The sequence below is a fragment of the Aulonocara stuartgranti genome, assembly GCF_965226115.1.
Source record: "Aulonocara stuartgranti genome assembly, chromosome: 3".
NCBI classification, from domain to species: Eukaryota; Metazoa; Chordata; class Actinopteri; order Cichliformes; family Cichlidae; genus Aulonocara; species Aulonocara stuartgranti.
Window position 1 is genome coordinate 28,298,020 of NC_138941.1, and position 21,740 is coordinate 28,319,759.

Below are 21,740 nucleotides of genomic sequence, written 5' to 3' on the forward strand. Positions count from 1 at the left end.
GTTCACAGCACGAACCAAATGTTCCAAACGTGGCCAGGTCGCCCTCTCTCTTCCCCTCTCTCTGGCTCCACCACTGCCACTGAAAGCAAATTCTAATGCAAAAAAAGAGAAAAGCGGGAAATAAAACTCCTAGTTTGGCAAACAAATGAACACCCTTGCGACTGCGAGCACATCAGGCGAGCGATATGCAAACGAGTGCTCCATGTGCCTTCAAGCAAGCTTGCCAGATGCCGGTGAGCTCAGCCCGACAGGTGGGACGTGAGGGAAATCGCCCACCGAGACGCAAAAAGAGGGAGAGAGAGTAAGAGAGGCGGGCAAAAGAGTGGGGAGGCGTTAAGGAGAGTGTTTTAATGTGGTGTGATTAGTGCTGCAGATTTTGGCAATTGCCTCCGTTTGGCACGAGGTGTGAAAGGTACATTTATAGACAGGGGGAGCTTGGTTTCAGGGGGGTGGGGCTAAGCCAGGCTGTCCTTCCTAATGTAGCGCAAGTGATGCTAAAAGGTTTTTTGGACCAGATGTAAACAAATCACATGTGGGATTTCCTGGTGAGGAAAGTGGGGCAACAGTGAACATCTCATTTGCACGGATTGCAGGAAACATCTCAGACTCAGTTAACGACCTCTGTATGCAAAGTAGAGGTCGCCGGCATCAAGGCAGCGTGTCTGAGTCTGAGTGGTGAGCCATCGATGAGTCAGCCCATGTCTGCTCGAAGTGCATTTAATACTCATATCAACAACTTCTATATTTGAGTGGTGTGCCATTAATACACTTGGACAAACACTTTTATCTTCAGTATTCTGATTGGTGATTGCCCGACTGCGGTTTGAATAATACCAATTATAATCAGCCTCCCCAAAAAAACCCACAAAAAAACTGATGCGAGAGCACAAACAACAACAACCACCACCTACAAGCGTTCAGAAATAACAAATACAAATATGGTTTAAAAACATACTGCCTCACTGTGACAGGTTTACAGGTTACAGGCAGATGTGCTGCTGAGCTAATGGGCCTTTCATATAATTAACTGTACAGATGGAATAACAAGAATAAACAGAAGGGTGTGCAGGTGTAGGCAGGGTATCGTAACCTATCAATTTATCTCATATTCAGATGGACGAGATACTCAAGAGATAATAAATACAAAAATTAATGCATTATGTTGTCCAAAGAGCCACTAAAAGCAGAAAACTATTCTAGGGTTCTACTCGAGTTGGATTTGTATGCAAAAGTATCGTTGGGCAACCAGTCCCTTTACATATCACAACAATCCTTATTTACTGTGTCCCAGAAAATAAGGTCTGCTTTAAGATATTTCTACCCTGCAGCACACACACATGCACACACATCTCTGTGGGTACCTAAAACGCCAGCATGCGCAGCTTGAACACTCATATTTAATGCATTGCGTTTGCTCGGCGTGTGTTGTGTGCTTGTGTACTCGCACGCTCTCTGTGCAAGAACAAGTAAATTAAGACCACATCATGCCAGCACAATAAAGTCGACATTCCAGCCCCCGTGTGCGCACAGTTAGTACACACACCGGTTCGCGCACACGTTCGGCCGCTAAGCTCCGCAGCTACATCTAAATAAAGCAGATGAATCGCAGCTCCACAGTCCAGTAAGTCTGAGTGGCTCATGCCGGCACATTGTTGTGAATCAGCCACCCTTTCAGAGCGTGCCGTGCCCTTCTCCCCTCCCTTTCTTAACAGTCCGTGTCACCCAACTCCCCTGCCAACACCCCTACACACAGACTGAAATCTGTTAGCTGCTGCAGTTGGTGAGCAGGTGCTAGCGTGGCCTGGAAGCGCCCACGGGGCTCAGAGGCCGCAGACAGACACCAGATCGACCGCCAGTTTTTCTGCATTCCGCTCGACGGTGCCCGGCTTTAATTATTATTGGCCGCTGTAATTAATTACAGAGCCTCTGAGCGGCTGGCGGCCATAATCCAGGATCACTCCCCGACTTCAGTGGTGTCATTTGGCGTTTCAAACTGCTCCGTGTGGCTGCTGTCGCTCGCGTCGGTGTCTCGGAAAGCACACGGCCTTGCTTTTGTTTTTTTGCAGCGACAGCTGAGCCTGCAGCACTGCCGGGTCTTACATTGGTCTCAAGTCTTTCAGACCAGCATATGGTCCGAGGTTAGAATGACTGCTTTATCTTAGGTTTTACTTTAAATGATTTAGCTGTTAAATTAAGTTGTCAATTTAAACTATGCAATTGAATATGAGACGCACACTTTATAGTCATTGGTAGCGCCTACTGTTGGCCTGAAGGGGCAATTATTCATGTCGGGAGCTATAAAGATTATGGGTTTATGAGCAGGGGATTTGTCCTCTCCTTGTGGTCAGAGCGCTGCTGCTGTCTGCCCACACACTAAAAAGGGACTCACAATACACACACACACACACACACACACACACACACACACACACACACACACACACACACACACACACAGGCAGCAAGATTTAGGAGAAAAGTAGATGAGTATTGAGCATGGAATATATCTTGTTGAAAACTGCACCCATGGGGACAGAAGAGAGCGAGCGCAGGCCAAAAAGAAGGCAAACAAAGGAAGCTGGCTGCAAAGGAAAGATTTTTTTTTTAAAACAGAAGAAGAAAAGACACGAGACCATTTTAAAAGGGATGTCGAGCGAGATGCAGGCGAGGCCTGGTGGAGGCAAAATTTGTGTCATCTTTTTAAAAAGCAGGTTTACCTCCATGCTCGTCCTCATCCTCATCCTCGTCCTCCTCTCCCACCCCTTTCAAATTACGGCACGGGTTGCAAGAGAGGATCAAACAAGCCGCGGTGTCTTATTCATTTTTTATCATCCTCCTATTCACTGAGGAGGGAAAGGAAAAGGAGGAGTGAGAGGCAGCCACACTGGGAGACTGGGGGGAAGGAAGGGAGAAGAAAAACAGAATAACCTACTTTTTCCTCCTCCCCTCTCTGGGTGGATATGTCGGAGCTTAACGAATTACAAACACACACGGACACTCGTGTGCAATCGCTGCGCTTGTAATTGCTCCAGTTGTTGCACGTGAACAGTGGAGCGTGGATCCCGGAGGTGGGAACAACTCTGAGGGAAACAAAAGAGTTGGCGGGCACACAGCCTCACCGCTGGCACTGCGCAGCGGCATGCTGCTAAGGATCGAGCGTGATCTCGCCCCCCGAGCCCCGAGCACCAAGTGGAACGAGTTTCTCAGGCCTCGTCTTCCTTGTGCCACAATCTTCGCTGGGTTTTTGCACTCGCTGTTTAGCGGTGGAGCTGTGACTCTCCGTTGGCACCTCATTATTTCCTCAGGCGCCGAGGGGCAAAAGGCTCCCGATTCCTCAGATGCACAGATAGAAAGAGAGACGAGTGATAGCGAGACGAGGGAGGCGGCAGTGCCATTCAGTTTCCCACTGTGCTCCGCTGCGCTGACGAGACACCTCAAACATGTCTCAGACTCGCACATACGGATTGAAGTACAGTAGCGGCAGGAGGAGGAGGGATGAAGAAAAGAGGCAGAGGGAAAGGGAGGGAACAGATTAGAAGAGAGAGAAAGGCAGAGGCGGTGAAGAGGGGAAAGACAAACTGTCTGAGATGGATTCCAAGAGGGAGAAAAGTGTCGGCTGAGAAGCGAGCAACAGCGGAGGGAGGCGTGGAAGGCAGGCAGAGAACAGAGTGAAACTTTTTGCAAGAGCTCGTTTCGCCAGCGAACCCCACAGTAGCTGAAGAGATGCCGCAAGTCTCTCTGTTTGCGGCTGCCAGTCCAAATCAGCAAACCTTATTCTGTCATTCAGAGCTGCAGGTATTCAGTCCCAGACTTCCTCCACCAGCTACTCACATGCAGCCTAGATAAATACACCCCAAGCCTGGATGGTCCAACAGGAAATGGCATGACAAGCTTTAGTTTCAGGTTCTGTTTTTGGATCAGGGTGAACTAAAAGTAAAAGTATGTAACATGGATATTATCATGTCTGCACACGTGACATGTTTAGTTGACTAATTTAGTCCAGAGTTCCTCCAAAGGCTAAATGTAAGAATGATTCTTGCCTTTTTGGACATTTTTTGCACTTTATTAGCACATTGGAGGAGATTTTTCTCCTTGTCATACCCACATCTATATAATTTCCTTTGTGGTAGAGCCTTGCATATAAAGCCTGATATCTCACCTGGGAGATTGGTGAGGTCGACATTGATGAAAAGTACGGCACCTTCACCTTGCACGCTAGTATGTTTGTCCTTAAAGTTGTTACCATGTGAGGTGGGAATGAAAAGTTTCACATGTCTCCCCAGAAAACAGCAAAACATATATATATATATATATATGTAGCTGACTTGAATTTGACTGGTTTCCCTTTCAAGTTTGTCTGTGGACTCTCCTCTGGGCACTGGAGTGCTAACGCTATTCCACAGTGTCCAGACCAAAGGTGATGCAACAGGTTAGGAATGCTGCCACTGGGCAGAGTCATGGTATTCTTGGTATAAACTAGGGTGTCTGTAGTTAAGGAGGTAGCTCAGGTAGAGCAGGTCATCTACTGGTTCATTTCCTGGCTGCTCCAGTCTGTGTGCCAAATAGTCTTGGGCAATAGTTCTAGTTCCACCCTAGGCTGTAAAATCTGAAACATTGTAACAGTTAGATTTTTTTCTTTTAAATATTTTTCCTGTTTCCAAGTGAAAAAGAACAATGATCAGTACAACAGCATGTGATTGTCATTAACGCAGGAATAGGCAGCCTAAAAACAGACAATAAACCCCACAGTTTGAACAATTTAACAAAAGAAAATCTTCAAAGTGACATTTCATTTTTTATCGGTCAGCCATTTATGATTTTAAAAAGATTCCGCTCATTTCTGTTTGGAGGAAAATCTGATTATTTGGACTGGATTTATTGGAAGTTTTTGTAATGCCAGAGAACCGCTTGATCTGGCAACAGTGATAAAGTCTTTTAGTAACAGCTACTCGTTTCAGCTGACATAATTGGCGGGTACGCACTCGAAATGAGAACGTTTTGTTGACTTCTGTCAGGAATAAGGAGCCGTTTTGTTTCCAAAAGAACCAAGAATCTCTAAAGACACATCTGACACAATTTTTTTTTAATAAAAACCCGCATTCGTGACGGGCAAAGAAGAGAAATATTGACAGGCGTGGTAACAATAACAGATGGGGTGTGCGAGAAAATCTATACATCAGCAATCACATTATGGATCTCTGTGTGTTCTGGCCTCTTTGTGTCGCAGTCTGAATGTGTTCATTAGGAGAGCTTGTTGTTTTTCAATCAGTTATTCATGCAGCTGCTTGAGCACGCAACATGTCAAGAATACCATATGCATAAAAAAGCAATATTATTGTGCTGATCATGTAAAGCATATTTATGAGCAAATATTCCTCCTGCAGTTATAAAACAAACAGTTTTTCCACATGAGCTCAGCTATAGATTGAAGCCTTAGATGAATATTCATTGCTCATATTAATAGCCAGGAGAGGAGAGGAGAAGAGGGGGAAAGATTTGGGAGAGAGAGGCAGAAGTGTTTAGATGCTGCAGCTTGTTATTAATAAAGCTGATTATCATCTAAGGCTCATTCTCCGCGTGCCCTTTCTTTTGATATTTATCCCTCACCCTCTCCTTGGCTTTAGAAACCTGCATCAACAAACTCCTGCACTGCAATAAATTGAATTAATTAAAGACCAAAATAGACCGGGTGGAGGAACAGGTAGTGAGGGAGGTGTCGATTGTTGTTGCACCCTCTTTGGGAAGCAGACAGTCATACGCATCAGCTGCTCGTGTGTCTCACCGGCCATCTGTCAGGGACAACTAGATCAGGATGGCAGCTCTCCAAAGCCTCCCTCTTCCGCTCTGTCTCACGCTCTCTGTGGCGTTCGGCGGCATGCGTATCGCTCTCACTCAACGGTCATTACGAGTCAAATGAGTGTGACTTAATATCTCAGTTTCATGTCCTCATCTGGCCGCTTCAGTCCTGCTTTAATAACGGTCTCAGGGCCGAGAATCTGTAATGTGAATGTAGCTGCAGTGCTACACTTCCTGCTGTAATAAAACGGCTTATACAGCGCGACACGCACGCTGTAATCTCTACCTTTTGTTTTTACTGCTTACAATACAAGAATACCCATTAACATACACTTTACCCCAGTCATGTCTACTTAAGGGGCCTATTTCCATTCACACAGTATTGTGTGCTTTCTGCACCCGACAACTTATTGCATCTGTATGATGCTAAAATATTCAAACCTAAGTCCGCTTTTTATGTTTTTATAGCTGCACAATTACATTAATAAAATGTAATTGTTTTGCTTTCCATTTTATTCACATTTACCCGGGATTATTAGATTTAACTTAATTTGTGCGTGTTTTTAAAATGTACTTACTTACACTAAGTATTTTCTGCCCACACACCGAGCAGTATCACTGTGCAAACCTGCTTCATTTCATAATTTGACTTGCTATTTGCAAGTGGAGAAAACTTTAAACCATTAAAGTGACATCGCTTTAATAAGTGGGTTATATTCTTTTCTGACTTTGGTTTTTGTAGACATGTTATTTGATTTGCAAGTGTTTGTGGTAGAGAGCAGTGTATTAACGGCTTCTGTGGCAATTAAAAATTTGGAGTACTTCTGGAAATAAGTCCCATAGCCCCTCCTAAGTTTAGTTTTCTCTTTTTTCAATCATTTCATAAATGCCCCAGTCATTTTTTATATCACCGAATAACCAAAATAACTTCTGGAAGATGGATCGCATTAGAAGTAAGTATGAATTTAACAGCATAATCCATGTATGCTGCATTACGCCCTACAAATTCAGATTAAGCATTTCATTAGTCTGTTGACAGCTTAATATCTCTTTTCTCTAGAGCCACGATGGGTTCTCAGTTGGAAAATTGCAGGTTTATTTCAATTTGCACAACTTCTTCTACCTGCCTAATCCTCTAAGTCAATATTTTAATGGACAACTTTTATCTGTCCCAGGTCTCAAGTCCCTGTCAGACTGTAAACAAAGTCCAAGTGCTTTTCTGCTTGTCAAGTGAGCAGCTGGAAGCTACAGCTGACATTCATCAGCTTTAGCTTTGTTTGGGGAACGGTACTTTGTACCATCCTGCCTCTGTTGCTTTACCTTTCATTTCTCTTTAGCAACATATTTTTTTCTCATAAACTGTGCTGGCATCGCCCTCACCAAGTTAAAAATTAATTGCTCATGCAGTTTATCCAAATGCCCTTTTAAGGGACATGTGTAAAGGGTTTCACTGACCCAAGTTTCCCTTTTATATAATTTTTTTTTCCTTCATCAAAGAACTGTTTTTATTCGTTTTGCCAGAGGAAGCAATATAGGGTCAAATGATATATCAAAAACCCTAAAATGTGGCTATTTCCAACAGATGCTAAGTTAGCAAGCTAGCCAAAAGGTTCCCAGATTGGAATTTAAATATCACACCCTTGCCGCCATGTTTTGCTTTCCATATTAATGTTAACCATCTGCTAAAGTTTGTGACGAAGGGACAAGCTTGTTGAAGTGATGTTACTGCTAACAAACTGCTAACATTGCTGTTGCAGCAATGTTAGCAGTGTTAGCTAACACTGCTGTTGCATTCGTGTTGATGCTAATCAGAGAAAACAGGTTTTGTGAAGATTTTTACTTTTCTCTGTGATGCTGTTTACTCCATTTTTACTGTATGACGAATTTCCTGAAATGTGTAATTTATTTACTTAGGACCTAATGTGATAATTTCACATAGCAAAGATGTATTTACACTAGCGGATAAAAAGCTTGTATAACCTTTTTAGTTTTTGACACTTTGGCTCTCCCTCTGGTCAAAGGTTAAAACTGTCAAGAGAGGATGACAGGGGGTGTCAAAGTTAATCAAAGTTGAACTTCACAGATTCACTTCTATCTTAAGAGAGAATCTGTAATCAGTCATTTCCACTGAGGGATGGAAAAATGTTAATATTTTAAATGTTGACGTGACTAGACCTTTACCGACCACGTCACTGTAAAAAAGAAATTGATGGAGGAGAGTTTGTGAGCCTTTAAAGTTTTATTGCTGCAGTTATTTCGAAAGCATTTTTTATATAAAATGAGGTTTTTTTGAATAAAATCACTTTATTATAAATGTATTTATTAACTTCTGCTCACATCAGACCTTCTCATGAATAATGCACATAGAAATGTTTGATGGTGCTCTACTACTTGTAGAGTGCGGTGTCCAACGGTGGTATGTGGTAGGTTTTTAGTCACGTACACAAGCGCTTTTAAGAAGACCCATTTCAGCCCAGTTTAATTACCACTAACTTTTAAAACTTTTAAAACTCTGGTCATGTTTCTCCCATACTGTGGTATAACCTACAGCACTCCAATCCAAGGTCAAAACCACTTAGTGGACGGTAAAATATTTATGATATAGGGTACGCGTTTAATGGTGGCACCCTTAGCCAACTACTATGTCTCCCCCTCGCTCTGACGTTTTGCTGAGCTCCAGCCGTGTCCTCCAGCCTACAGATGAGCTCTTCCCCCAGGGGCAGGACCACATCGTCCTCTGCCTCTCCTGGATGCTCCCATTGGAGAGCCAGCAGGGGGAATTGAGCGGCTCAGGAGCTGTCCTTAAGCAAGGGGAGGGGTAGATTTATAGCTGGTGATTTATTAAGGCGACAGAGGGAGAGGGAGCAGCAAGTAATCAGAGCAAGACGGCAGGGCAGTGACTCCCTACAAGTTCATGTGCTTGAAAAATTGTGGAGAATAAGGTACACTCGTCAAAGCTCGATACACTCATCCTCTCTGGGCGAGAGGAAAACATCCAGAGTATTTTAGTGGACGAGCCAGACTAAATGATGGGGCTGCCGCAGATTGCTCGTGAAAGTGTGTGTGGCTGCGAGGTTGAGCTCCCAGCCTGTGATTAATCTACCACTGTCTGTCTAATTACCAGCCATGCCCCTCTGTGTTCGCTGGCTCCACCGTAGACGCGCTGACCCACGCCGGAAACTCGGTGCTCCCGATGCAAATTAAAAGCCCTGTAAATATTTGCTTTTAACTCTTGCAGACACATTGTTTCCAATTTTGCGCTTCACTGGTCTGCATCCCTGACACCCCCTCCTTCACAGATGCACACTTTTCTGCCCACCACGGATGCATTTGTGCATACATTTACTGTCAACAAGTTTACCATCAGCCCACACACTCGCTACCTCCTCTGTCTAGCCCTCCTTTCTTTCGTCTTAACCGCATCCTCCCATTGTTTTGCAGTTGGCAGTCTATCAGCCCATTTTTCCCCCCACTGTCAGACAAGCCTAGTCTCTGTAGGAAGTAAATAAAGAGTATACGGTGGGGAGGAAGGACAATGAACATTGTTTTAAGCTAGAAACATTGAATTAAAACAGTAAACTGGTTTCTTTAGTTTATAAGAAAATATTTTTGGTTTTGCAATGTAATGTAAATCCACAAATCTTTGTTGCTGGTGTAAGCATTATGCATGCACACATGCTGTGAAGCATCTTTGGAAAGTGCTAATCAGCCATGACAATCATGTTGCGTGAGCTAGCCAGTCATTATCAGCTATGGTGGTTAACGTCTGGTTACACTGGTGAAAGAGTGTTTAAAGATCCAAATAGATGAGAATAATCTGGTTTTCTTTATTTAAAGCCAACATTTGAACCTAAACGTGGATTTAGCGAATAGTTGTTTCATTTTATTGACTTATTCATTGATTAGCAGAAAGATCACCTGCATGATGGAATGATTGTCTAGTTCCACCAGCATCATGTGAGGAATGGTGAGCATGGCAGAAGAAAAATAACTTTACTGTTTTATGTAGACATCAAAGCCTTGGCGTCTCCATGAGCTGAAAAAAAAAAATCATTTCCTTGTTTGCTGTAATAGTTTTCCCATTTAGCTGCTGTTAATTTAGTTGATCAGTGTGCTTAACACTCTTAGCTTACAGCGTGCTTTGAATTTGATTCTTTTTGGGAGAAAGGAAGGTAATAAAAAAATGATAAGGGATTGACAGGAAGAAGTGTGAGCGAACGCTTACCTGCCATTCGGGTTTTGCCATTAAGGAGCTCACAGAAAGGCTGTCAGCAGGATGGCAAACATACAGAAACACACATACATGTCCACCCCATCTATTGGTATTAATGTGGCATCTGCTGAGATGAAACGGCACTTTTCTGTTCAGCCACTCAGCATCCACTCTACCGTGCCCTCGCAATTACCTTGCAATCAACACGTCAAACTCGCATGGTGCAGATAAAACACACACCAGGGCTGCAGATACACAGATAAACTACAAACAGCAGCATATGTTTTTTTCTCAAGGTATATGCACTGATAACCGTGTATTATACCCATGCACACAGTCACAGGGATACATTGGCGTTTCAATATCCAATTTTCCTGTCACAGCCTTGATGTGTTAATTAGCAAATGTGAAAACAAATGAGTTGTGCTGATTCAGAGGCTGTCAGGGTTGACATGATAACGAGCGCGATGCATTTGTGTGCGTGGGCTTGACTTGGCTGCACATTGACAAGGTAAATGTAGTGTATGCGATTTTTCATTTGTGTGTTATAGGCCTACTTTGATTTGTCTCCATTTCTCTCCCAGTCACTTCATATTTTTTCTTTATAACCACAAAACAATTTTAAAACAGTGACTCCTTTTGACCTCTTACAAAAACTTCACTCCCTGAATTCCAGCTAATAGCCAGTACCCTTGGCACAGCAAAGTCGGTTTATTATCTGTCATTAAGTTGAGTCTGGTGAGTGTACTGACAGACTGACTGGAAACACAACACGGAGCTAGAGTTGGTAGGCAATTACAGGGAAGGCAGTGGTGGGCGATTCTGCAGCTGTATTCGAGTAGAATTGGGTGGAATTGGTTTTAATGGGATTTGGATTGTGCTTGGTAAGGTATGTGGCAAAACGGTGATGGATGTGATTGTGAGGCTGTGGTCTCTAGATTTAACAAAGCAGGAGAATTAGAGAAGCTTCCTAGAAGGAGAAATATTGTGGACTGGATAGTGTCTGCATCAGAAACTGGTCAAAGGCACTTGATGCTGAAAGCAGTGATTATAGTTGATTGCGGACAAAGACAACTGCAGACATCAGCCATAAGCAGTCATTTCTATTTTTTGAAGTCCTGAAGGGCGACGTCCACACAGAGCCTTTTACTGACCATCTCATAATTACATTTCTCAGACCCAAGAAGTCTCTCGCATCACCGTGCATGAATTCTGGCCCACTCTTCTTTCAAACGTTGATTCCGTTCATAGATGTTTGCAATCATTCGTTTATGCATAGTTCTCTTAGGGTTCCTCCACAGCATTCCTGTCAGGCGGAGGTTTCAATGGGCCATTGCAACACCTTGATTCTTTTCTTTTTCAGCCGTTGTTTTGTTGCATGATCCAATTTTCGACTCATTGAGTGCAAGGTGCCCAAGTCCTGTGGCCACAAAACAAGCCCAAATTACCACCCTTCCACCAACGTGCTTAAATGTTCATATGAATCAGAATCAGAATCAGAATACTTTATTGATCCCTGGGGGAAATATGACGTGTTTGTTTGCCCTGATATGCTGTGTTTCCGTGTGGCCAAACACAAACATTTATTACGGCCGACGATCTCCACTTTGGGCTCGTTTATCCAAAGCACATTAGTCCAGAAGTCTTCCGGTTTGTTCAGATTCAACTTGTTTAGACTTTTTCTCATCGTACTCTCATGAACTCCAATATTTAAATACTAACTGAGGTCTGTAGAGTCTGAGATGTAGCTCTTGGATTTTTTGCTAACTGTCTGAGGATTGCATAGTCAGATCTGAGATTAAATTGCTGGGATATCCACTACTGGGAAGATTGCAGCATTGTGTTAACAAACTGGCATAAAAGGTGCTCACATTTGCTCATAATCAATTAATAAAGTGCATTGAGTAGCAGCACCTAGCTCTTATTTACCCTCTTCATTCCTATGCAAAGAGTAAGACTGTACTTTTAACAGCATTTGGTAGAGTCCAATGAAAGCTTTATTTTTCAAATACACTTATGTGTAAAGGGTTAAATAGTTTTGCTGCTAATCTTGTGGACCTGTTTTGGTTCAGTTTTTTTTAAGGTTTGTTCTTGTTCTTAAGGCTGTTTTATTTAGCTAAAGTTCTGATATGAATGTTGATGTCTTGTTAAATATCCCAATTGTTTGATCTTCGGGCTGAAGGAAGAACAACACTCGGTGTACAAATGCTTAATCAACAATCTCTTTATTCCATACAATTCTCCTTATTCCATACAACACTTTGAGCATAAACGTCCAGATGGGAGATGTGGACAGGAGGGTGTCTACCAGATCACGAAGTGTCTGACCGTTTCTCACATTCTTATAGCTTCGGCCTCCCTCCACACTAAGAATCCACATTCTTTCTCTCTTACGGCGCCTAAGTGACAGCCTTGATTTCCTGTTTTATTTCCTCTTGATGAGATGGAGCAGAAAACCTCTACGGTATGTTCTGTTCTCTTTGTAATCAGAAAAGGAAGGCCATGATTCTAAACAAACAGCATTTCTTATAACTCAGCAGTATAATGCATCATAAAACAGTGTAATGATTAATCCAAGGCATAATGTGGCCTATAGCCATATAATGATTCAACAGTTCTTTGATTAGAAGTATAAGGTGGCTTAAGATAGTATAATAATCTCACAAAAGTAATTTAGGAACTTTGATATATTTGAATGAAAATTAAAAGTTTTACATTTTTGTTGGCAAGTTTAGTTATCTAAAAGCATCGTTTTGGTATTGGTATTTATGAATTGCGCGGATGGTGCTTGATGCTTTTATTTGATCGTGGTTCCTCTGGCAATCTTTGGATTGCCCTTCTGTTTGTCTCTACCATATTTTGGATTAAACCTAGATAGTCTCTTGTCCTTGTTTGGCTGGTTACTTGAACAATTTTAGATCTCATCAGACATCCATCGATTTGCTTCCGCTTATCCTTTTCTTGGTCGCGGGGGGCACTGGAGACTATCCCAGCTGTCTTAGGGTGAGAGGATACACCCTGGACAGGTCGCCAGTCTGTCACAGGACTAATACATAGTAGGAGCCAATCGCACTCACATTCACTCCCACATTCACACCTATCAGCAATTTAGTGTTTCCAATTAACGTATCCTGACTAACTGCATGTCTTGGGACTGTGGGAGGAAGCCAGAGTACCCGGAGAGAACCCACTTAAACTCCACACAGAAAGGTCCTGGCCTGATGGTGGAATTGAACTGATGGTGAAAGTGAAGCAACAGTGCTAACCACCATGCCACACACCCTCATCAGACATTTGTTCTCAAATGATCAAAAGCTATATAATGATTAAATAATTCATGAGGAACAACGTATACACAGATCGAGTACACACAAACATTTCCTTTTTGATGTGTAGATGAGTCAGTTACATCCATGACTAATCTTAATCAATTCTTCACCCTGCTTTAGAAACTGTAAAGGAGAACAATTTATTCCTGTTAAGCGTGGTGTAATTTCAATCACACTTACTGATCGCGCTTCAGTCTCCACGAGCAGAGACATGACCTACACGTGGAAGATTAACAGCAGGTTAATTGGGGGAAGTCTCTGTCATAAAAATGGTGCTGAACACTCCTCCCTGTAATTAAAGATAACAAAAGTAGACTTGCTGTTGAAAACATAAGCACTTAAGTAATTCTTCCCTGAATGTGTGCAGCGAAGCAACTCCCCCACCCCTCATGGCACCAACATCAAAGTGTGGTGTCAGTTTTGAAGCAGAGATAGGCAAAATAAAACACAGTTTGTGGAATGCGATCCCCGCTGAGACTTATAGTAATTAGTCAGAGAGAAAATTGTTCAAACATGTTGGAGAGAACAAAACAATAAAAAGAACACTTGCAAAATCGGATAAAATCTAATTGTCTGTGCAGAGTCTTTATTAGTTTTGTCAATGACAGATTTTCAGATCATGGCTTTTAGTCTTGTATTGGAACTATTTCTACACTAAATCCAAGACTTCACTTGCTTCAAAACACCACCTCACAGTCATTAGTCATGGAAGGAAGGTGGGGTGGTGGCTCACAGAACTTTCTGTTACTGAAAAGAAAGATCACTTCTTTCACATGGAGAGGCTTTATTTGTTTTACTCTTTCTTCTGTCCTCATCGGGGGGATATTTTTCTTAAAGCGGTGATGCATTTGTTGCTAGCTACCTCACAGATGATTGACTTTTTCCAACCATTGCAAAATACACCTACCCTTGTATAAATACTAGAGATGGACCGATCCGATATTAGGTATCGGTATCGGTCCGATACTGACCTAAATTACTGGATCGGATATCGGAGAAAAATAAAAAATGTAATCCGATCCATTAAATATCACAAAAGCACCTCACAAAACTTGCAATACGCCGTAACTCACCTCAGAACGTTAGCACGTTGGAGCAGTATGCATCACGTGATAGAGCGGCTGTGGCATGCGGGACCTGTCGGTGGTCTGGATAGCATTTGGAGCTTCGCTAGCAACCCGGCATTTCATCTCCGACAAAGTTATCCCCGAGAGAAGTAAAGCAAGTGTGTAAGTCCATCTCTGAATGTTTGTAAAGCATTCCTGCGTTAAGCTTAACAAACGATATATGGAGCGACTGCCTCTTCTTGCTGCTACTTCAATCATGAAACTGCTTAAATGATCAGCTGATCAGCTTTTCTGTCGTGAGTCCGTGTCTCTAGTTTGCTTTTGGCCCACTTTGCACCAGAAAGAGGAAACCAGCGGCTGAACAACAGAAGCACGTTTAAGCTTGATCAGCTGTTGTTAGAATGTATTTAATATTACTTTCTACTCGAGGATCTTTTTCTACGTAGCTGACGGCTGGTAACTGTGCAGGGGCGGATCTAGCAAAGTTTAGCCAGGGGGGCCGATAGGGCATGAACAGGGAAAAGGGGGCACAAAGACATACTTTTCTTTCTTATTCTCATTTAAAATGTCTAGCTTTTAATAAATAATTATCTGACACCCAAAGTTTTAATTTGATGCAAAATGAATAGAAGTCCATTACTGTATATAGTAACTATTAAGTCTAATATATATACCCTAGTAAGCTATAGTACTTTTTCCTTTGGGAAGGTACCATCTGTGCAGTCTGCAATTTTGTTGAAGAAAGATGTTGAATCTATTTAATATTTCTTGAAAAATAATTGATTTCTGTGCATTTTTTTTCACACTGCATCAAATTAAGGTTGATTACGTCGATTAAGCATCATGAGGTGGAGCGTGAGGGGTGGTTCCCTATTTTTTATTTATTTATTTTTGTTGTTGCTGGGAGTTGGAACCCTATTAGTTAGGTTGCTTAATATTTATGCTAAGTACTAGAGATGGCACGATACCACTTTTTTATGTCCGATACCGATACCGATATCATAAATTTGGATATCTGCCGATACCGATATGAATCCGATATAGTGTTTTTTAATCAATAAAACTGTTTTTTTAAAATATCTTGCTGCATTTTGTATAAGTTCATACTCAAGTTTAAAACAACAACTACACTAAAGCTATTCTGTTATACCTATATGCAAAAAAAAATATTTATAGTTCAGCAATACTGATCAATCTAATAAACTTAAACCTACACCATCCTCCCTATTCTGGTATTTTAAAGAGTACTTAGCGTAAATATTAAGCAACCTAACTAACAGGGTTCCAACTCCCAGCAACAACAAAAATAAATAAATAAAAAATAGGGAACCACCCCTCACGCTCCACCTCATGATGCTTAATCAACGTAATCAACCTTAATTTGATGCAGTGTGAAAAAAAAATGCACAGAAATCAATTATTTTTCAAGAAATATTAAATAGATTCAACATCTTTCTTCAACAAAATTGCAGACTGTACAGATGGTACCTTCCCAAAGGAAAAAGTACTATAGCTTACTAGGGTATATATATTAGACTTAATAGTCACTATATACAGTAATTGACTTCTATTCATTTTACATCAAATTAAAACTTTCGGTGTAAGATTCGGATAATTATTTATTAAAAGCTAGACATGTTAAATGAGAATAAGAAAGAAAAGTATGTCTTTGTGCCCCCTTTTCCCTGTTAATGCCCTATCGGCCCCCCTGGCTAAACTTTGCTAGATCCGCCCCTGCACAGTTACCAGCGTCAGCTACATAGAAAAAGATCCTGGTGTAGAAAGTAATAATAAATAAATTCTAACAACAGCTGATCAAGCTTAAACGTGCTGCTGTTGTTTAGCCGCTGGTTTCCTCTTTCTGGTGCAAAGTGGGCCAAAAACAAACCAGAGAGATGGACTCGCGACAGAAAAGCCGATCAGCTGATCATTAAGCAGTTTCATGATTGAAGTAGCAGCAAGAAGAGGCAGTCGCTCCATATATCGCTTGTTAAGCTTAACGCAGGAATGCTTTACAAACATTCAGAGATGGACTTACACACTTGCTTTACTTCTCTCGGGGATAACTTTGTCGGAGATGAAATGCCGGGTTGCTAGCGAAGCTCCACATGCTATCCAGACCACCGACAGGTCCCGCATGCCACAGCCGCTCTATCACGTGATGCATACTGCTCCGACGTGCTAACGTTCTGAGGTGAGTTACGGCGTGTTGCAAGTTTTGTGAGGTGCTTTCGTGATATTTAATGGATCGGATTACATTTTTTATTTTTCTCCGATATCCGATCCAGTAATTTAGGTCAGTATCGGACCGATACCGATACGTAATATCGGATCGGTCCATCTCTACTAAGTACTCTTTAAAATACCAGAATAGGGAGGATGGTGTAGGTTTAAGTTTATTAGATTGATCAGTATTGCTGAACTATGAAACATTTTTTTTGCATATAGGTATAACAGAATAGCTTTAGTGTAGTTGTTGTTTTAAACTTGAGTATGAACTTGCAGACTTGCAAAATGCAGCAAGATATTTTAAAAACAGTTTTGTTGATTAAAAAACACTATATCGGATTCATATCGGTATCGGCAGATATCCAAATTTATGATATCGGTATCGGTATCGGACATAAAAAAGTAATAAATACCTGGTGGAAATGAAGTTCTCTCTCAGGACAAAGGCAAAGTTAATTGAGCGTTCTGTTGAATGGTGTTGAACAGCGTTCCTGCTGCAACCTCAATAGACGATTGATGGCACTCACACAGTATCATCGAGAATCATCATCTGACCTCACAGTTCTTGTCGTCTTCGTGGCGCTTTCACGTCACTTATGCCTTCATTTCTTCCGATCCATAGCTTTCCTGTTTTTGCACCTTTTTGCCATCTATTCCTTGTCCTGCCTTCGGTTCCACGTCAGGTCTTGTCTGGTGATGGTGTTGCCTGGTTTCCTCAGTGTATGGGCTATCCACCTCCATCTTTTTCTTCCTATCTCTTTCTTTACAGATCTTTTATTCGCTTTTTCCCACAGGTCATGCATCTTGATCTTGGTCTTGTTTAATCAGAATGTTGCTGTAATGAGCCATGCACCATGAACCTTCCAACTTAGTAGTGCCTTTCTCTACTTTTAGATAATATTAGCACAACTACTTCCATGCGAGAGGCATCATCTTCTTCATGTCTCATTACTTATCAGTCTATTCCAGGGGTGGGGAACTCCAGGCCTTGAGAGCCGGTGTCCTGCAGGTTTTAGATCTCACCCTGGGTCAGCACACCTGAATCAAATGATCAGTTCATTACCAGGCCTCTGGAGAACTTCCAGACATCTTGAGGAGGTAATTTAGCCATTTAAATAAGCTGCGTTGGATCAAGGACACATCTAAAACCTGCAGGACACCGGCTCTCGAGGCCTGGAGTTGCCCACCCCTGTTCTGCTCTGTCCTGATTGAATGCACCTAGTCTCGCTGGTCCCTATTAATGCAAGGCTGTAATTTTGCATTGCTTTAGCAATTTAGTAAGCCCTTCCAGTTTGATACATGGTTTGGACTTTCCATGTATTTTAATCCTGGTTGGAGGAAGGATTTTTGGTCCTGTAGTTTCCAAAAACTCCTGACTTTTACTGAATGGCGTGCTTTGGGCCTTGGGTTGAAGGTCGTTTTTCCAAATTCAAGCTTCCTTGATGTTCTCTTGTCAATATTTTTGGGTTTTGTGGGATAGGGTTGCCAGCCAACCCTCCTCCTTTCTCATCCAGGCGTGGGAACCACCATGGGGGAGTTGAAAGTGAGGAAGCAGTGAGGAAAAAATCTACAAGGAAAAAATTTTTCTCAATCTGTGTCAGTTGTTTCAGCTCAACTGAACATCGTATTATTGCATTATTGTATAGGGTTGTTACCTTACAATACAAATAGACTTGAATTGAATTGAAAAAAGTTGGTGTTCTGTTAAAAAAACAAACAAACAAACAAAAACTAATCCAAACATAAAAATAAAGATTTTCTAGGTGTCCCACTTGTGGAATACCTCCAATCTGCTAACTGTAAAACAGAATAACATAGAATTGAATTATAAAGATAGTTCCTATGGATGGGACTGCTGTCAACGATCAGCTGTCTAGGTATGGACCAATAACCAATCCAAATATCAGATGCTCTGTTATACGGGATATTTCACATTTCTTTAATCTTTAGTGAACATACATTCTTGACTTGTCAGTTTGTTCCTGTGATTTGTCGTCTTATAAACACATTTAAATAGTTTTCTTACATCTGCATCGTTCATTGCTTTCTAAGTGTGCCAGTTGAGACGTTAGCTGTTGTTTTTTTTCCTTTTCCTTTTAAGTTCTTTTAGCTTAGATGTTGGATAATATCTATCTGATATTCTCCTCGGCAGCTGCTCCTGTCAGATCAGTCACTCCGCTTTCTTCTCCACCTTGCTTAGAAGCATTTAGTCGTCTATTATATGCATATATGCTCACCGTTCACTGCTCAGTTTTCTCTTCTTTGAGGCATTCATTTCTTTTGTAGCCGAAGTGATATCGACTGCACGGAGTAATGGTGATATTTGTTATTGTTATAGCTGTTGGCCTAATGACAACTACATCTATTTGAACCTCGTACCAGGCAGGCATCATTTCACATCAACAGATTAAGCAGCAAAATGATATCACTTACAGACGTATAGGTCAAATGAAAGTGTTTGAGTGGCCGGATCTTTCCAATAGCTGTGATCCTGATTTGCTCAAGCCTGCTCAGTTGATGAATGTGTGGCACAGTGGTGTAAAGGTCGCAGTGAGGCTGGAAGGTTGTAATCACAGACTGTGTGGCAAAGATGGACACTATGCTGCCGTTTGCTGGTGTCAGGAGTCCATATTTTGAAGACTTGTCGTTAGGGTTAGGATTACCTGTCACCATCTTCATTTTCAAGAACCAGAAGGAACCACATTTGGATGATAGGGTGTCTTATTGAGTGTTAGTGTGTGCAGCACAGTTATTTATGGCCATATTTTCTCATATAATTTCACCATCAACACCACAAACACGTTTTTCCTAACAGGTTGTAAACATGCTTTTTAATAGGCCATTTGTACATGTGAGTACAGTATATGGGGAGTGACTCACTTTTGGTGCCAGCCTCAAATGGCCACTCCAGGAAGTGCAGCTTCCACACTGGCGTCATGCTTTCAGCCCTGGAAAACATGCTCTGGAGCTTGATGCCAGACATTTCTCTTCCTGTATTACTGCTCAACAAAAGGCCCACATGTGCATCCAGTAGAAAAATCCTTAACTGTGGAAAACGCTGGGATGCAATTGATTCGCATGTTTTTTTGTGCTGCTCATCTTCGATGATTCAGAATGACACAGACCTGTAACAAAGTATCTTGCGGTAAAGACTGGTTTCGAATTGAAAATATTTTTTTTCTTTTTTTGAATTGCAGCATCATTTGCCTTTCTCATTTAAATTAGAAATAAGTAGGAGATGAAAAAGAAGTGCAGGGGAAGATGAGTTTCCCACTGACAGTCTGCCACGGAGTGGCCTGTGCAGTCTCCCTCAGTCTCACTGCCTCCTGGGAGTTGAGGAAAACATTCTGCTGATGACATGAATCTTGGATGAGTGTGCATCTGTGTGTGAGTGTGAGATAGTGTTGCATGCATACAGAGAAGTACAGTATTCTGGGAGAACCTGTTCATTTAAATCTGTGAGTATGATAGCGTGCGTGCGCCAGTGGCGCCAAAATTCCACACACACATTCCCATGAATATCTTGTGTGTGGCTCTGTTGACATGCTGAACCGTCCTCTCCCCAGACCACCCCCATTCTCTCTTTCTCTGCTTCATCAATCACTTAAGCTTTCCCACTGCTCATGGCAGAGCTGGACCAATTAAACCCTCTAATTGAGCCAATTAGCAATTAAACACTCAGATGCACCACAAAATTCTGGCGGTCCCCGCAGGCATACTCGTGTCTGCCAGGAGCTTGGCCAGGAATTCTGACATACATGTGTCACGACGTGCAAGTTTTGGGCAAAAAGGAGTCCAGTTGTCCCCCTTCCTGGGCTCATCACGTCCCTGAGAATCTCTCCTCCTTGTGTCACTTTGACTCGAGGCCTCTTGAAGGGCCTCTGCTGACCACAGAGAAGCTTTTCATTAACAGGACCTGTTTCCTCTCCATCTTTATTCTCACCTTTCATCTCCAGTTTGGCTCTCTCGTCATCCCTGCTCCTTTTTCTTTTTTTCCCTTCCCCTCCGACACTCGTCTCTTCGCCCGTCTCTTTTATGTACGTTGGAGGATGAAAGTTTAACAGCAGTGTAGATGGTTATTTTTGATTGTTGGGTGTGTGGGTGAAGGGCTCGTCCCAGACTCTCCGTGGTTTAATTAGAGCGCGCGTCGTGCTGCCCGCTTCTCAGCGAGCAGATACACACCCCGACGCACACACGGGGGGGGGGGCGTGGGCAGAACAACAAAGTCCACTCGGAGACGAACAAAGGGAGGCGGCAATATATTTAGTGTGCACGCGCGGGAACAAACAAAAACAAGGAGAGATTAGAGGCGCTACAGGCCCGCTCGCAATTACTGCTCTCTCTTTTTTAACTTTTTTTTTCACCATGCATTTCCCCAAAAGCCCGAATATATCCTCTCCAAGAGCTTGTTGTACATAAGAAACGATTAATACATGAATGAGCCTCCTTATTTGTGTTATCTGCTCATCAGCCTATAGACTCTAATTATCTGCCGTCTTGCCTCAAGCCTCTTAAATCCCATACTTTTACATTTTAAATGGCTTTATTGGCAGTGTGAGAGAAAGGGGGAGTGGGGGGGGGGAGAAAACAAAAACAGAGGTGGGTACAGGCGATGCAATAATATCCTTAATGATGCCTTTAAAGGGGACAATTACGGTAGGGCGATAAAGCAAAGGGGAGAGTGTGAAAAAAAATGCGATAAGAGTGAAAAAGAGTGCGCTAACACTGAGGAGATATCTCACTGTACTCCCAGCGTTACTTACTGCCGGGCCTTGTGTGTCCCGCACCGTTACATAACACCACGCAACAACGTAACGGCAGCCTAATCTCCTCCTCGCCTCATGCATTTCCTGACTCTGGATCTGTTAGATGAGGATTTGCACATTTCCGCTGTAGATTACATGAATGGCTGTGCACAATGTGGGCTTTCATTCATGTGTGGCTCAGTTAATGCTACGAGTGTGTCTCTGTGTTCTGCGTATAGCCAGAGAGCGCCCCAGCTGGGCTGTTCTAAGCTGCTTACAGGCGCACATTATTGACATTTGACCTTACTGGGCAGTGAAAGGCTCGCCCTAATCTCCAGCTTCTACTCGTCCACCAACGCTG

The 21,740-nt window shown here is 42.3% G+C and overlaps 1 protein-coding gene across 5 annotated transcripts in view; it reads left to right on the forward strand.

Annotated features, from left to right (window-relative positions):
- nlgn2a (neuroligin 2a) overlaps positions 1–21,740 on the forward strand; it is a 264,100-nt gene that overhangs the window by 73,466 nt on the left and 168,894 nt on the right. The window contains exon 1 of one of the 5 annotated variants that reach the window (XM_082526501.1): positions 3,705–3,795. The exons of the other annotated variants lie outside the window; for them this stretch is intronic. The gene's annotated coding sequence lies outside the window, so the exon portion shown is untranslated. Of the gene's footprint in view, positions 1–3,704; positions 3,796–21,740 lie in introns of those variants that run through there. 5 annotated transcript variants of the gene reach the window in all.